Below are 17,696 nucleotides of genomic sequence, written 5' to 3'. Positions count from 1 at the left end.
AGGGGAGAAATTCAAACCCCCTGAGACACACAAACATCACTGAGGCTTGGACAGGAGGACATTGAAGGACCTGTGAAGGAGTGAGGCTTGTTCTCAGAAGTGGCTTCTCAAAGAGATGCTAACACTGGCAAACAGCTGGCTTAGGAAGACCACTTCCATTTTCCAGCAGTCCCTCTTGAATTAAAGTTGAATTCCCAGGGGAAAAAAAAAAAAAAAAAAAAAAAAAAGATTCCTTTCTCCTCTTGCTTTTGTTTCCACTTGTTTTGTAAAGAAAGAGGACCAACTTACTTCTGCTTTGTAGCTATTGTTCAAAAATGGCATCAGGCAGCTCTGCTTTGCCCCACGCTGGTGGAATCTCTCAGCAGCATACTCCTAAATTGTGAATTGAAACATTACTTTTGCATACAGTTTGTAAAACTGTTACAGATAAGTCTAATCAGATATTTTAAACAATTTTAACTGCAGAAGCATAAGATACACTACAGGTTCTCTTGATGCAGACAGGCTGCTTTCCAAAAGAAAATTTTCTGTTCAGTAGAGCAAAATATGATGAACACCCACCACCACCCCTTTCTTTTTCTCTAACAAAACTACTGGAATTGTTTGCATTCTACATTTCCAAAGCATCTTCTCAGTGGATGGTGCATTTGCATCTTTGAAATATTTTCCTCTTTGGAACTGATTGATACAAAGGAACCTGCTCTGCACTGCCTTCCAGGTCAAGAAGGGACATCTCCACTCAGTCATGGTGAAACAGGACATCAGTGTGGATTTTAATTTTTCATTAAATAAAAATTGCAGAAAAGATATTAATTCTTAATGAGCTCCTGATATATTAAAGAAACAAATGTAATATCAAATACATTAATTTCTAAAATGATTGTAAAAAACACAAGAAAAGACACCAGCAATCTGTTGAACTGTCCCATGTCTTGTGCTTCTCTAGAAGATCCCACCTCTAAGACGACACACAAACACATATTCCACTATATTTTCTTTTCCTTTTTATTGTAAAAATTGTATTGTGAAATATCTTAGAGTGATGGCTGAGAAAATAAACTGTACTCCTAGACTGATATTGACCTTGGTGCATGTGTGAGCCAAGCTGCCCCCAGGTTTTCTCCCTGAGCAGGGACAGGGTTGGTGGGGTGGGGACATTCCTCCAGCCTGGTTGATGGCATCACCACCAAAACTCACAGTAAGAAAAATGGGCAGAAGGAGAAGCCAGCCACAGGGCCAAGTTTCACCTAAATCAGCATGATAATCACATTTCTTTGCAGAAAATTGTCCTTAACAGAGGTTGTTCTTATCCTGATCTTTAATAAAGGGGATAAAAGCTCATGAGAACAACAGTCACAGGAGATATTTGTAGTCAGCTTTTGTTCTTGTACTTGGCCAGTTTATGCACAGCCTAAGGGTACAAATAAAGAGACTATAGAGGGGATTAGCAGACTTTCCTTCCAGCAGGGCTCATGTGCCAAAGCGATGACTCTATTAGCATTGTTCCCCCTGAAAGGTTTGTTTCACTCAGAAACCAGTACAAAAGCACCTAACTCTTTCCTGAGGCCCATTTTCTCCCCTGAAGAGGAGCAAGGCTTCAATTGCACATCTGAATATTTTGGACTTTTATCCTTCCATCTGGGACAATCCAAACAGATTTTCCACCTCCCATTTGCAGACCATTATCAGGGACAAGTTTCTGAGGAGATTTTACACCCCTCCAGGCTTCACATCAGCAGAGTAATTTTTTAACTACAGCATTTTAACACCAAATATTATTTGATGAATAAGATGTTAGGGATGACGTGGCCTTTCTCTCTCTTGTACTAAGGAGACAGCATATAAAATATCTCCTGCATACTGTCACTCCAACAGAATGTGACAGAAGATGGGGAAAAGAGAGATTTAAAGGCTAAGCCTCACCTCCCAGAGTTTTAGGGCTCTGGAGCACAGACATGTCTATCAGTACAAGCCACCCTTTGTAATTACCAGATAAAAGCTGGCACTAATCCATTTTGATTGACTTTAGGATGTGGTGAATCACCCAGAAGTAAACAGGAACTGGCTTATTTGTTTGCAGGTGAACAGGCAAGGTTGTGTTTCTGCCTCTGTTCTCTATCACACATGGACAGCTTAATTTATTAAGCCTCCAGCTTCTCAAGTTTGGCTTGGATTTGTTTGTTTGCTTGTTTTTGTTGTTTTTTGTTGTTGTTTTTTCCCTTAACAAAATCTTTCTTTTTAAAAATTAAGTATTCCTTTCTTAGGGATAGATATCATACAAACACAAACATCATGGAGAGGCACAGCAGAAAGTGCAGTGGCTTTCCATGGGGCGAGCAGCTGGAAAAAGACAACGTGACCACATCCATCACCAGAGGAGCAGAAGGACCTTGCTCTGCATTAGGCACTTCATAGGATCCACCAAAATGTCTGCACATGTGATTAAATATGATCACAAGTTTAAACACCTCTTTGGACTGGCTCTAGGTCCCCAGCACACCAAAGGATGGAACCCTTGCAGTCTGTGGCTAACATCATTCCCACAAATGCATCATTAAGCAAATTGTAAACTTGATCATTTTGATTTTGACCATCCATGGGGTGGGCAAGGTCTCTCTGGTGTGCCACCATCAGCTGTATGATCCCATCCAGTATGTGCAGCACTCAAACAAGTAGAAACAATGGTGTGCACAGGGTAACTGTGCATCCTGGGTGCCTTTTGCAACATGGGGATGAAGGCTGAGAGCCATCTGAACACCTAAGTGTGAATTAACTCCAAGTTGGTGCTATTTTTTATTTAATAATTTCTAGAAGTGTATATTATTAACATATGCAATTTCTATATATATAGTTACTTTTGTGAACAGTTTTTGAGAGATGAGGGAGATGGAAAAGCAGAAGCCCAGCAGAGCCTTCCCAGACAAGGAGGAGAGTTTCAGAGCTAAGTCTGAAAACATCTCAGTGGGTAGGTGATTCCTTCCCACATTAGGCTATTTTTAAGCACACAGGACCAGATCTGTAGCTGGTATAAAGGAGTTTGGTCCCATTGACTCCCTTGCACCAGACATACTGACACTCCTTGAAAATCTGGCTTGTGATTATTTAAATGTAAAGAAATAAAGTATTTGGTCCCTTCCAACCCAAACCATTCTTTGAGTCTATGCAATACCACACAAACACATCCCAATTACAAGCCCAAAAGATATATTGAGTGTGCAGTAACACTGCAGGACATGAAACACACTGCAATAACAGTAAAACACGAATGTTCCTCAAGACATGGTGCCAAAGTGCTTTTGCTGCTGAATAGTGATTCCATTGCAGAGATGAAGCTGTCTCTGTATTTTTTAAGAAGATATTACCTTCTAATTCACTGGTCCATGTCCTTTGCTTGACCAGCACATTAGAGCTGCCCTCTAGGACTTCTTCCACTTGGGTACTGAAACTCTGAACCACTCTGGAAGATTAAAAAGCACTCCTGGTTTTACAGAAATCAGCCCCTCCTATTTAAACACCTAATTAATTTCAAGGCAAGCATTTCCCAGCATTTTTTTCTTTTCAATCTATTTACGTGCCTGCTGTCTGCAGCTCTTTCCAATACAGCAAGACAAGCTTGTTTAATCTGCTAACATTCATACATCAATTGCAAAGACAGCTTTAAGGAATTAATTATCTCTCTTTTAGCTATTCTTAAAATTGAGTAAAAAAGACTTTTAGAGTTCAAACTGCTTTATATTCCACAACCCAAGGAAAACCCAAGACTTTGGGAAGTTTCCCCCAGGGATATTTAAAAGCCTGGAATAGGCTGTTGTAGTAAAGCATTTTCACCTGGAATTTGGGGAAAGAAGACTGAGGTTCCTATGCCAATGTGTAATTACCAAAAATGACAGGATAAAATGATTTAATGAGAAAAAACTGAGAGAGTCCTTCCAAGCTAACTTAACCCAGTTACCATCCAGCATTTGAGCTCACTCCTGCCAAGTTTGAAGCCAGGGAAGTCTAACTTGACTCAGAGCCTTGAGCATCCCAGGGTGGGCCCTGGACACTCACACATGGCAGGAGGAAAGGGGAAAATGTTCCTCCCTGTTCTTCTTTTCCCTCCTCTTTCCTCCTAGCTTGGACCAGAAACACTGTACTTTAGCCAAGAACCTTTCTGCAGGGATTTCTGTGTGTTAATAGAAAAAAAAAATCTTTTGCATTAACAGATTCAATCTAGATTAATCAGCTTAGTGAATACAAAAAAAAAAAGAGTGAAAGATACTCACCCCATAGAAAGTGTGTGAATTTATTTATATTTATGCTCATATTGGTCTATAGATCTCATGATGTGAACATTAACATAACTCTACAAAGCTCTAAGACTGAAAACTTCTAAAACATGCCCAAGTCCATAACATAGAGCAGGTAACACCGAAGGCCCAACTTCTCCTGGCTTTGATGTGCAATGTGGCTGTAATTAAAAGAATCCAGATTTTATGTTACCCTTTCCCACTGGTGACATTAATATATGCTTTGAGACCACCTATAGTCTGAAAGATGCTATGGTCTAAGACTGAAAATTTTAGTTGTCAGAGCTGATTTTAAGACTGTTTTCAGTTCACTCTTAGGCTGATTTTCAGTGCTCAGTATTTGCCAAGAAGTAAGTTTGATTTTTATCCTTGCTGGGAGGTGTGATTAAAACCAGATCTGTGCTTTATATGTTTATTTTAACTTTAGAAGGGTGGGAAAAGTTCCATCACTTTTTCATCAATCAGTGAAAAAGCTGCATAGATGCTAGGTGGTTTTTAAGATTCACGAGTGTAAAATTAAGTGTTAAAGGAATTTTCAGTTAAGACATGTGAGTGCTTTTGGATCTTGATCTTAAATATGTATGAAACATGACTGAACAAATTTTCAGGATTATGAATTTGGTAAAAGCACAATACACAAAGAATCTTGCAATTTTGGGGAAAAAAAATTAGATGCTTACATCAGTTACATGTACACAATATTTTCTGATATACAGTTTACACTTAGCACTGATGCTTTAGCTTAGAAATCAAATAAAATTCTCCTTCAAATGAGGCACTGATTCACATTGATTATTAAAGCGTGGATTTATTTTAAAACCAGATTAGTTTTACTAATGCTATCGCAAGTGTTCTCACTGCTTTGGGAAGCCCCAGGGTTAAGTGTGGTGCCTCCATGGAGAAAAGCAGTAAGTGTGCCTGCAGAGAGGGTGGGCTGCCAGTTCCCATGCCTATTTGCATTTTTAAATAAGGAAAAGCTGAAGGGGAGTGCTCCAGAAGTTGGATTTTCTGTGGTAAGTTAAGCTTTCCACTTTATAACTTTATATGTGTATATATATATATATATAATTTTTTTTTTTTTTTTTACAAACTAAAGGTCCCATCATGCAAATTCATCATCATCAGCTTATGGCCACCACAGGCTCTCACATGAGGGATTAGAGCCTCAAATCCCAGCTCTGGAAGCCACCCTTCAGCCACTGTCCTTCCCTGCTTTCCCTGCCCCCACCTTGAGCCAGAAGCCCACCATGAGCCACCATTTCCACCAGCAGATGATGGGAGCCCCATAAGGCACCATTGCTCTCATCCCATCTTTGCATTTCCCTCCCCCTCTGCTCTCCCTGCAACACCCCTGGGTTGTTTCCAAAGGTTTATTCCAGTCCCCAGGGCCATTTGGGGGATGGTTTTCTAACCACATGCTGCTCTGCCACCAGGACTGGCTCTCTGGAAAGGTTTTCAATTGTCCTGGGAATTTTCCAACACCACCTATTTCTTGTCAGAAAAAAACATCAGTTCATGGAAAAGGAAACCTTGAGCAGAAATCTGGCAGTGGAAGCAGAAGGGAAGGAACTGGAAAAAATAAAAACAAACAACTTTTTTTCTCCTGAGAAGGTGAGACTTCTGCTGAAGTCCCAAGGACAGACGGCTCAGTCCCCACACACAACACCCTCACCTGCAGCATCCATCAGCCCCAGGGCCTGCAACTTCTTGTGGAAAAAGCAGCTCCAGGCTGAGTCCCCTAATCTGAATTAGGGCTTGGGGTTGTTTCTGTAGAAGTAGGCAATGCTGGTGCTTGATTAGTCTTCCCTCGTGCTAAAGAGCTGAGCAGTTCCTGAGGGGCTGAGAGGAAGATCAGGTGGGAAAGGCAGAGCACCCCCTGCTCCCAAGCCTCCCAGGGGTGAAGGCAGCCCCACAGGGCTCCATCCCACCCCCAACACCTCACCCAAACTTTCACTGAACCATGGCATGGCCCCACCACCTCATGCAGTCTGTGCTGTGGGTTTGGATCCCCAGAAGAGAACAAACACAAAGAGTGGATGACCCCACGCTATTTCCAGGGCTGGTGAAGGGGTGGCACATGCACTCTCCATGGGCTGTCCTGGGGCAGAGGCTGCCTCTCCTCCCCCCTTGGATCTGATCCCACTTACAAGCAGGCATTTTGGGGGTTCAGTCGTGGAAAATTCCCCTGTAGCATCTGAGACACCACTTGCACATAACACAGGACACATGTAGCACACACGTCTCTGCTCTGAGCAGCGGTGAATAAGAAGATTTCAGAAGTGCTTGCTCCAAGCTGTGTGACTCTCTCAGGGCCCCACACGGCCATCTTTTATCCAGACGGGAAACCAGGAACTGATGGGAGGCTTGGTTATTCTCTCACACCTCTGTTTCTTCAGAAACATCTGTCTAGATGGTAATTTAATGGGCTGCTGCCTCCTGTAACCACCTTTTTCTGGTGAAATGCCATGCAATTTGCCTGTCTGATGGATTAGGAGAGCAGTTTCCCCACACATAAGGTGAGGCCCGTAAGTCGCACACTGCTCCATCCTTCACCTCAAGGTGCAGCACGCAGCCTCACTGTGCTGGAAGAGGCAGGGCACACAGGAGGAAGGCAGCAGCTGAATTATTTTTTTATCTGTCCTCATACATCTGTTGCCCTTCTGATTTTAGGCACTTCCTTTTCACAGGCGAACCTTAGCGAATTGAGCCCCCCCCACCCTCAGCTCTCAATCCTTCCTCCCTGCAGCTCAATGAAGGGCAGCTTTAATAATAACATCCAGAGATGCCTGAAGGTCAGAGGCAAACCTGCCACCAGCCACCAACACCTTCCCAGGTGGCACAGGGATAAGGACAGAGGGATAGGTCCTGCTGGTGACTGTTCCCCAGGAGCACACCAGGAAGAAGTCTTCCACCGGAGCCCCCGTCGCTGCTGTTAACAGTCAGAGAATCAGTCAGCCATGGAATGGTTTGGGATGGAAGGGACTTTAAAGATCATCCAGTTCCAACCCCCCTGCATGGCCCGGGACACCTCCCACCACACCAGGTTGCTCAAGGCCCCAGCAGGGAGGAGACCCAGCTGTCCGCCCAAGCATCTGCAGTCCAACCCCATCATCCCACAAGTGCCAGAGTTGTCCATGTAAACATTCCCAAAGGCATTTAGGCAGCTGACCTCTGGGAGAGTGGCCATTGTGATGTCATCTAATATAGGGCCTATTTCTAAAACCCAGTGTATATTGAAAATGGGCTGCAAAATAATGCTGTTAGCAAAAGTGTGAAACAGTTATTAGCAACAGTCTTACAGATGACTACGAAAAAACAGTATGGATAACAGTCCATAACTGAGGCAGCACAGGTTACATTATAGATTTCAGTAAGCTACATGAGTTACTTTGACTTATTTTTCCTGTATTTGAATTTATCTGCTATTCCCTCTTTCTTCAAACAGGACATTCTCACATGCAAAGTCATTAAAAACCTACTAATGTGAAAATACAACCCACTTTGAATGTTAATAAAACACAAATACAGATTTTTACATTTGTCTTCCTTCTTTTTTTTTGGCCAGACACATTTCTAGAGACTGCCTGATACGGCAGGAGTAGTAAATAGCCATCCCTCCTCACTTCAAGCAACAGTTTCCTAATGCTATTATAAAAAGAATTTGCCAGATATCTTTATAAATGAACTTTTGCATCTGTATTCTGAAGAGTGGCTTAGGAATCTTTTGATTTGGGAAAAATCTTACAAGATATGAAGAAAATTATGCCATGTTATCTATCATTTTCTTGCTGAAGACCCCTTGAGGAAAATTTACTCAGTCTAAAAACAAGTGCCAACTATTCTAGAAAAGAACAAATATGCAAGATATCGGCTCAAGAGGTGTAAGCCAGAGGTTATGATGGAACAGCTTATGTATTATTAATTATACCTATAATAAAAATATGTATACAAAATCTACATTTCATAAGTTCACCTGAAAAATTATTGCAATAGTTGCATGGCACTATTACTTTTAGACCTTACAAATTATCTTCTACTTCTTCACATTGGTTAAAATTGAAAAAAACTGACAACATGCTATTTGGACACTAATTAAGCATTCCTACACTCAGACACTCAGACATACTCATCCTATATGTTTTAGGTTTTGTCTGGGTGTTAGCAAGGCAATTCCTTTACATTGCCTTATATTCTACTATAATTTTTGTCAGCATATATACTGGATTTTCATATGAGCATATGAGCATCCCAAATCCACATAAGGCCCCATAAACAGATCTCTGTGGCTGCCTAAATTCCTTAGATAAACTCAGCTAAGTCAGGTTCACATGTACACAAGCCTGAAGAACACAAAGAGGGTCAGTCACAGAGTCCTGTCAGACAAAGTGTCCCAGCTTATATCTGCTATCTCTCTAAATGCCCTCTGATGACTGTACAAATGGTTTCAGGTGACACAACTTTAATGGTGTCAGAAAAATTGAAAAAAAATGGAATAGAAATATAGCAAGGTAATATAGTAAAGGGAATTTTTAAAATAATGGAAGGAAATAGGTCTACAGAGTGTGTCCCATTCAGCTCCAGCTGCTTTGCTTTGAACTTGAGGGGTGCCCCAGTTTTTGCAGGAGGCTCACCTCAGCCATCACTGGAGTCAGGCTGAAGCAGCCAGAGAATCACTGTTGCTGAGCTTTTTGATATTAAAAGAAAAAACTCTCTGCCTGAGGAAAAAAGGGAGTCCCTCACACACCTGCAACATATTCTGTTTGCAGGAAGGTTCTTGATATCTTGTTTGAAGTGATAAACACCACAAAGCTCTGTCTAGGGCTCTACACACACTTACAATAAAAATAATTTTTAAAAGCTAATCAGAGGAGGCTGTATAACATCAGCCAGGCAATGCAGAGGCTAGTCCAGTAGTTTTTTTCTTCAAACAAATGCTTATAAAGTTTAGTTTGCTCTGAAACTACATGGTACTTAAAACCACAAGAGAATTAGGAGTAAAATTCCCATTAGCACTTGTTAACAAGAATGATCAGTATAAATGCCTTTGTATTAACACAGGAATAAACTTAATAAGATATCTAAAGAAGAAATAAGCTAAAAAGAAAAGCCCCATAGACTCAGACCTCCCAGGACAAACCACAGTAGGTTGGGTGGGATCAGGGATCCACCACTGATCTCCAGGGGCTTGGTCCCTGCCACTGGGTCACCTGCTTTGGCCCTTCTCATTTCCCAAATGACTCTGTTTATCCTGCAGCCACCCCACAGGTGTTTGGTGGGCAGTAAGGGACCAGCTGGAGTACCCATCCCAGGCATCAGAGATGCATTTTTACCATTTCTGGGGCTTCTTGTGTTATAAACCCACATGTGCTGTGAGAGAACCACTGAGCAAAAGGGGAGGATGTGGCACTTTCCATCCCTGTTGCTACTGAAGCTGCAGCAAAAAAATGAAAAATTAATAGAATCAAGTACACTGACACGAAATTAAATTTACTGAGAAAGTAGAGAGCTATCATTGACTGCTTAGGGAGGTGGTTTGAGTGAGTCCTCAGAGGGTGTTACGATGCTTGTTTCCTATGAAATGCAGAGGCACGAGAAGGCACATTTTTAGGGCTCATTCTCATTCTGTCTTGCCATCCCCCAGCATTACCAAACACCAACTGAACTGTGGTAACTGATTATGCATTTCTGCTGCCAGTCTACTGCAAATGTGTGAATAACTGCATTTGCTCTGACCCACTTGCATCATTCCACAAGATACTGCTTCCCACACTGACCAGGGGGCATGTACACATGCTGGGCCGACCCTTTTGGCTCAGATGATGCAGGATAACATTTGACTCAGGCAGCTGACTCCCTGGTGTGTCTGAAGCCTCAGACACCTCAGCCTTGCCCTTCCCTGGCAAACAGGGTCAGTGCTTGTCTTTGTGCATCCCTTCTCCTGTCCCTCAAGTCCCCCAGGAGCAGCCAGGCATCCCCACATCTGCAGACTCAGGCAATTAAGGGAAAGGACTTTTCCTTCAGAAGTGAAAGCAGTGGAGGGCAGCTCTCCTCTTTTGTCAGCCACATGTTATAACTGGAGTGTGAAAGAGGCAACTTTAGATGTAAAATAGCAAGCAACTCCAAACTTTGTTCTTGGAAAGAAAGCAGCATCAACAGAGCAAGAGATTCTTAATGAGTTCATCAGCTATGGAATTAGTCAGACAAATAAAAGAAGCTCGCTGCTTAATACTGAAAGAAACAGTAGCCTAGACTTCTGCCAGCCCATGCAAGTGCCCCATCCAGAGGGTACAGTCAGCCTGCTCAGGGCTCTACATGCTCCTTTGGGACCAATGCACATTTTAAATCAAGAGACTGTACTAGTTACAGCTGGGAAAACTGCACCACACTGTGCCTTATCACATACCTGCTTCTCAAACAGGTTGTAGAAGACAGATAGATAAAAGATATTTTAAACTGTCTCAAGTAGGAAAAAACAAAAACAAAACAAAAAACAAACAAAAAAACCCCCAAACAACTCCAAATTCTAAGATGGGTGTCTTGCAACTAAAAGCAGCACCCAGTCACCACTGGCTTCAGCTGCAATCAGTTAATTCAGGTCACCATCCCAATAAATGACTATTCCTGTTTTTGTCATCTTAGGTTTCTGCCCTTAGCTTTTTTTTTTTTTTTTTTTTTTGAATCACATCAGCTCAACCACCTCAGAAATAGGCAGGAGGTGGAGGTAGGACTCACAATTGTGAGTGCAGGGCACTCACAATATGATTCTAGGGTAGTTCAATACATGTCATGTAATTTTATCCTGTTTCCATTTATGGCTTTTAAACTCTGATGAATTTGTTTTTAAATGACTCCCAAACTTATCCAAAAAGGTACTAGGTGGTCTTCTTAGACGTAGGAATGAGATGTAATTAAGAAAGAATGGAGTTTTAAACAGCAGAGGATGACCCCTTTTAAAAGCACTGATCCTTCTCTAATATGAAATTATTTGCCAAAGCTTCACTTCTGGGTGACACGCACCTGCTTTTGGGGTCAAGGTAGGAGCTATTTCCCTATTGGGGAACAAATTAATTGTTAAGAATTCCAGGTGATCACAAAGCCTTGGTGCTGCCAGATGCAGACCCAAGAGCATAGGAACTGGAGCCATGGTCCTTCCCACCCTGTCCATCCCACTCCAGACAGTTCATCAGCAATATATATGAGATCCCCTGCACTAAGCAGAGGTGGCATCATGAAAGTGCCACATTAGGGCTCCTTCTAAGGCCCAGTGGCTGCAAGCTGTTGAAAACATGCTACCACACCTGTGAGCAGTAACCAGGGGCAGATTTACAGCAACAGGGTGAGAGGGCAGTAGCCCTCTAATTGCCATCACTCTCTTTGAAACCCAGCCTGGCTCACGGGATGGAGAAACCACCATTCAGCCTCCTCCAACATGCACAGCTGCCCCTGGCTTTACCACCCACTTTTATAGCCCAGGAAGGTCTTGTTACAAAGCCCAATCTCTTATTGCCTGGCTCCGTGGATCTTTGTGTATTACACAGAAAAGTATCTCCCTCTCCTCTGCCTTGGAATATACTCTGTTCTTCTTTAATAACCCCTATTTTCATGGGTGAGAAACAGACAACAGCTGCCCCTGCTCTAACTGCCCAACACTAATGGGTTTTGGTCTTAAATACCCCAAAAGTGGCACAGGGCAGAGACTCCAACTGAGCAGACAGACAGGAGGGAAGAGGCAGGTAGCAACAGCTTAATTGCATTAGGTTGTCAGAGACCTCTTAAGGTCCTTTAGCAGATCACAAAGGGTGTGTAGATGAGTCCTTCCAGGCTATTTATTATTGTCTTCTTTTTTATGTCTCCTTTTTATTTGTCTCATCTCTAAGGGAAACAACTGCAACCTTATCAATCTCCCTTGATATGAGAGTTTTCCTCTGCTCCAATTGTGCTTGTCACCCTTCCCTGAACTCTTTTTAATTCTCTTGTTATTACTTTGAACAAAGATGGATGGAAAAGCAGAAACAGAAGCAGTTCTCCAGCAGCACAACTTGCAGACTACAGAAAAACAGGTCAAGGCTAGACTGAACTCTGGAGCAGCTCTGGTGAGGTCAGTGAAGTTATCTCAGGAATGAATATACTCCTCTTCAGTTAAGTTTCTTGCTAAATTCACTTTCTTTAGTATTCCTCAGGCTGTGAAAAGCAACCCTTGTCAACAACAGGTTGTCCATAGTTCATGCAACTCAAGTCACATTAAACAACTTTCAGCTGGAAATGTGGATACATACAAGCTGTGCTGAGCATTTTTAGTAAAATCATGCCTAAACCTGTCTGCATAGCATTGTAACCTGACCAGAGAAAGAATCTGTCCATCTAAGACTCCTGTTCAGATCACTGACAGAAGGAAGGGACAAGAAATTCACTACCAATTAATTAGGGGCCTGCATTTTTTCCCATGGCTTGTATTACCCAGTGCTGTCTAACAGGGTTTAAATCTTCTAATTCTCCATAGAGAGACATTTCCTTGCTTTTATTTTTACTAAATCCTTAATTTTGATATCCCAATCAATAAAATAAATTAATAATGCACCACTCAGGATATGCTACATTCACTTGCATTTCAAATTGCCTTTTGCTCAAGAATAAACAGGAGACCTTGATTTTCTGTAGCTTTTATTATTTTGTGCATTTTCTATTCCACATTGACTCTATTCATACTCCTACTTTTTTATCTGCATTCTGAATCAAGCAGCTGTGGTCCCTCCATCTCTCTTTCTTTATAAAGAAATATCTCCAGGCTTTTAGATTGTGCCTGTTGGTTTTGTCCAAACACTCTGTAACATAAAGGAAACCTGATGCAATATAACCTGCCTCCAGTAAAACATAATAATGAGTTATCTTTGTGTATGTTCTCAGACTTTAGTGACTTTCAACAAGGTATACAAACTTGGACCAGTACCTTGAGTGGTGCCATCCTTTCTACCACCCTATAGATCTTGCAATGCTGAGTCTTATCCCATGGCAGCTGACAATAGCTCTTCCAGCCCCTCTCTGATTCCAGAAAACTTTTCATCCCTCAGTTTAAGGACACCGTAGGAAAAAAAGTATGATGGAGGCACAGTCAGATGACTTGAAGTGAGCTGAGCCACATAGCAAGGCAGTGCTGGAATAACTCATCACTGGTCTATCTCACAGCAACACTCTCATGCCCTGGCCCTGCAAGGTCTCCCAAGAGGCAGATGTTGCTGACGAGTGACTATAATTGCTTCCTGTATTAAGGATGAACAATGTAATACGGTGATTTGGATTCTGAAGACATTTGTAGAGTCAGTGTTATTAGAGAAGTAAACAGCAAAAGCCAAAAGAGAAATGGGTGTTGCTGACGAGCTCAGAGACGCTTCCACAACATTGAATTTTTTAAAGAACCAACCCAAGAGGCTGCGAGTAGCCCAGTTCCATTAAAATGATCCAGGTTTTATGGACCCCTGCAGACAACCCATTCTCCAGGTGTAACCTCAGCCACCACGCAAGTGCCAGCCCCACTCCTGCATCAGAGCACCCACATCCTTCCCCACCCGGGACTGGGCTGAGCTGGGCTCCAGAGCTGACCCTATTTTCTGCTGATGCAGAGAGCAAAGGGCTGCACAGACACAGACTGCCAGCTCCCAGCTGGACTCTGCTGAACAAGAGCATGTCACAGATCTCTGTGAGATTTTCAGTCACACTCAGCCAAAGGGATATTCATGAATTCTCACTTTACATCCCATTCCATTTCAAAAATGCTGCCCTCTTGAGTTTTTTTTTTTTTTCAGTACTTGCAAACCTGACGGGTTTTTTTAACATATAAATAGGAGCATTTAGTAAGAAAACAGGGACATGATTCTAACTGTATTGAAATATATCTGATTTAAAGAGCTTTTAGGAGAAAAAGAAGATTCACTGCTTTTAAAGAATGGCTAAAACCCATCATTCATTACAGCAGGACCTAGGAGGAATGGCTTTGATCCCTCAATATTATTGGAGCAAAGGCAGTTCATACCTGCTTCTAGAGTAGCAGCATTAGCTTTTGCACAGAATTCTTTAGATGCCTTCTAGGGCCATTAAAGTCTCTTGTAAAACACCACTGCGTTTACCTAACCAGCATTTCCCCAGCAGATCAGTCCACAAAAGGCTTCAGATGTTGCAATATCATATGTTGCAATTCTGAACTGTTGGCGCTTTCAGCTGGCTCCATCCCACTGACTTTGGGAACCTCAGCCAGGATTCAAAATCTTGCTAAGCTCCTCTGAAGTTAATGAAGAACTCCAGACAATAACTTAGGCTGTCTGTTACGTGGGATGAATCCAAGATCTTGGCTCCTGCAGAAATAGCCACTCCTAGGCTCCCTGATAAATATATGGAGACATCCACATGCCTCTGAGTGGGATGTAGGAAAGCCACCAGAAAGACCAGGGGACCCTCTCATCTCGCTGGCATGAGCTGAGAGTGAAATTCTGCTCTCCCTCAGCCCCAGGAAGCTGCTGATGAGACCTTCTCTGTGTTCCTGCTCTCTAGGAGCAGTAAGGACATCAAGGTCTATGAGACCTTTTGTCACTCTTCTCTGCCCAAGGCAAATTAACCTACATCTTGTGGCCACCAGCATAAAACTGGATGGCACTCTGCCAGTTTCTCCTAGTAAATTTTTACAGTTTTTATGAAACAATATATCTTTTGGCCTATCAAGACAGAAAATTGTTCTCTAATCTAGTGACTTGGAGTAGGAGTGGGAGAGGACAGTATCCCAGTTTCTGCTCTCATGATTATGCAGTTATTTGATGAGACGTTGTTTGGAAAGTAAAACCTTCATCTGAAAGAAGAAATTATTGTGTCTGGTGGCTGAGAATACCTATTTACTCAGCAATGAGAGGGTGTTGGTCATGTTTCCAACCTATTATTCAAGAAATTAGGGAACTTACTGGAAGAAATTTAGGTCTCTAGAGACTTAAAATCTTCACAGGGTCAGCTAGCAGCAGAGACAAGATTTTAAGTATTTAAATCATGGTTTGACATCCTCATATGCATGTAGGATGTGCTAGAGATGCTTCCTGCTTGAACATACACCATGAATCTTATGGGGAAGCCCAATGACTACAAGGAAAGAAGACACCCTGGACTCATTTAGTCTTTTTCCCTCTCCCACAAGTAGATATACGTGTACATACTGCCATTAATAATTAAAAATTATATAAATGTCATTTTTCAGTGACACAAGGAATGAGCTGACCTGCTGTCCACATACTGCTGACCATGGAATACTGACATAGTGTGTTTGCCAAATAAGAGAAATAAATAGGGGTTGGAATGGTGGTCTCAGAAATAAAGCTCGCAAAGGGCAGATCTGTTTTGAAAATGTAAATAAGACTACTATGGAACAAGAGTGTGGCACCTATGGCATTACTAACTAAGGTTCTCTGCAAGACTGGGAAGAGGCAACAAGAGGAGACAAAAAATATGAGCACTACCACTGAAAGGGAATGGAAAATCATGTATTTTAAGTAGGGAAGCAGCCCAAGTAAAATGAAATACCAACATAAATCAATGGAAAAAAATGGGCAAGGTGAAAAAAACAAGAATACAGAAAACAGAAAAAGAGTAGAAGAGAAGAAGACACCTCAGGGTCATCAGCTGACAGGAAAAGTCTCTGAAAAGCATATTCATGCATTTGTACAGCTTTCTGTTCATTTACATGTACTTTTTTTTTTTTTCTGATGGCAGTGCACTACAAAATGCTTGTGTGCAATATATTCCCTATTTTATAAGGCTCTGATAGAAACTTACACACAGACTTAATATGTATATAAACATATTTTGTAACAAGATAACCCATTCCTTAACTTCACAGTGAAAATGAAAATTATCTGGCTTTCAATAATGAAGAGGAGAATCAGATTCAGGTTAATGAGAGCATTCATCTGATTAACCTTCTTCACAGTCAATGACTTGTAATGGTCCATCAGTCATCCATGCCTAAGTAGTGTTGCCAATGTATTCAATCCATGCCCAAATATGTATTTGTAGAAACAATCATAGGCCACTGAATAAAATCTGTAACCACATGTTAGTCCATGAGCATCAGGAAAACCATACTTAGAGCATTCAAGCACCTAAAAATTCATTCTGCATGACCAAATTATTAAAATTTACATTCTCAGTGGTATTATATACCAAGGTGAGAATTGAATCATGTGAGCAAAAAAGGGTCACAAGTAATAAAAAATTCCCAGAGATTTTTACTCATTAATGGAAATGATTCTGCGTCGTAGTGACTGAGAGATAAGAGTGCTTAGCAGTTGGAAAATTACATTCCTTTGCATAAAATTAGTTGTTGGTCCTAATCCAGTTAGCAACCACGAGAAGGGAGCTGTCTTATTAAAACTTATTGTGCTTTGATGGAAAAAAGGCTACAGCTTGAGAAGCCAAAATGAGGAGGTAAGATAGACTCCATCCCCCCTGTTAATGGAATGGTTCAATTGTCCCCATAGAACAGTGTGGGGAAAAAATCTCTTTTCCACTGTCTTCCCAGTACCTGTTACAGAGATAAAGACATAAAAGTGTCCTTTATATGAATGAAGATACCAAGTAAATACTGGAAATGCCACTAACTCTGCTTTAAAAAATAAAAACAACAAAAGAACAATGTGAAGGTGGAATCCAGGTGTTGGTCTCTAGCTTTTTGGGTACTCAAAGGGGTTATTTTGGCAAAAGACACGTGAAACCAGTTAGGATTTTTGTTGACAACTTTGAGACCATAAATCAGGCAATAGCTCCCAGAAGTTATGAACTGTTCCTCTGGGTGGGATGCTGTGTAATATTTTCATAGGATTTGTTGAACCTTTCTTTGAAACATATGGGATTTTCCATTGTGCAAGAAATGAAAATGGACTTATCAGACTAGTGGTCTGTTGAATTATGGCAATCCTTCTGGACCTGTGGTATTTAATAGAGCAAAGACAACAATTCATTGCCAGTGATTTATTGGATAACTGTTGATTTTTCTCTCTACAAACTGTCACAGACAAAAGTCCAAACTTTGAAATATGGCTTTTATCATCAATTAGTTGTGATTCCCACTATGAAAACCTACCAGAAATCAGAGAGTTCATTAAGATCAAGAATTTGAGAGTATGGACTGAATTAGTAGGCTTTATGTTGCTTCAGACTTCAGACAGGCTCATATCAGCAAATAAATATCAAAGTACAAACTGAAAGCATTTAATATTACAAATGATTATCTGATGAAAATCTCACTTTTGAAACAAAGAATATAAACAATGCCTTTTGTGCATGCTTGGGATGCAAAGTTGCAAAAGAGCAAATGGTTGTATGTGTTGAATTTCAAGTGTCAGATATTCAGCCTCGAGAGATATTTTGCCAAATTCT

The sequence above is a fragment of the Heliangelus exortis genome, chromosome 1 (genome assembly GCF_036169615.1).
Source record: "Heliangelus exortis chromosome 1, bHelExo1.hap1, whole genome shotgun sequence".
Lineage (NCBI taxonomy): Eukaryota > Metazoa > Chordata > Aves > Apodiformes > Trochilidae > Heliangelus > Heliangelus exortis.
Note: the sequence above shows the minus strand (reverse complement) of the source record.